General features: G+C 50.4%; 1 non-coding gene across 1 annotated transcript; it reads left to right on the top strand.

The window, feature by feature from the left end:
• Window positions 1–218: 218 nt before the first annotated feature.
• LOC125427583 lies at window positions 219–337 on the top strand. The gene has a single exon (XR_007243712.1). It is a non-coding gene; the product is annotated as a 5S ribosomal RNA (ribosomal RNA).
• The last annotated feature ends 672 nt before the right edge of the window (window positions 338–1009 follow it).

Genomic DNA, 1009 nt, shown 5'->3' on the forward strand with positions numbered 1-1009 from the left:
ACCACAGATCAATTTTCACTCAATGATCAGAGGTTCTTCAGGGGATGTAATGGGAGAGAGAGAGCGAGAGCGAGAGCGAGAGCGAGAGCGAGAGCGAGAGCGAGCGAGCGAGCGAGCGAGCGAGCGAGAGAGAGAGAGAGAGAGAGAGAGAGAGAGAGAGAGAGAGAGAGAGAGAGAGAGAGAGAGAGAGAGAGAGAGAGAGCTTAACCCAGAGTGTCGCCTACGGCCATACCACCCTGAACACGCCCGATCTCGTCTGATCTCGGAAGCTAAGCAGGGTCGGGCCTGGTTAGTACTTGGATGGGAGACCGCCTGGGAATACCGGGTGCTGTAGGTTAACCCAGGGTGTTCAAGTGAGCCACATGGCACAATGAGGATTTGGAAGTGTATGGTCGAAGGCTTTCACGGCCGGAATCACTGGGGTGTTGTGGGTTTCCAGGGTTGCATGGCCTTGTTCCAGTAGCATTTTCTGCTGATGTTTCGCCTGCATCTGTGGCCGGCATCTTCAGAGGATCTGATGGCAGTAAAGCAAGTGGAGTATGTCCAGGGTGGGAGAAAGAACCATTTGCATTGGTTAACAAGTGTAAAGGGTGCAGCTAGCAAGTGTGATTTGCATGTGTTGAGTGGGATCCACCCATTTTAGCCTGTGAGTTGTTGGGATAAGTGCTCCTGGTAGTTGGAGATTATCTCTTTATCGTAGTTAGCAGAGCGGCACGGGTGGCTAGAACACAGCAGAAGCCCTTACCTCGTGAGTGTGCGTGTGCGTGATGAATCCCAATGTGCGGCAAGCTTACACAAAAGAAAGTCGGAGTCAGTTATAGTTTCTAATCTTATAAAAAAGAGTATTTATTAGTGAACTCCATTCTTGATAGAAAGGTAGGTAGATAGAGTCACTCTGCTATCCTAATCTAGCTGGATGGAGATGGATGCGAGGAGCATCCATCCTCTCTCTAGGCATGGTAGGAAGAAGTGGTGAGAAGGGGTAGAGGAAGAAGCCGGAAGGAAGGAA

This window comes from Sphaerodactylus townsendi, linkage group LG02, assembly GCF_021028975.2.
Source record: "Sphaerodactylus townsendi isolate TG3544 linkage group LG02, MPM_Stown_v2.3, whole genome shotgun sequence".
Taxonomy (NCBI): domain Eukaryota; kingdom Metazoa; phylum Chordata; class Lepidosauria; order Squamata; family Sphaerodactylidae; genus Sphaerodactylus; species Sphaerodactylus townsendi.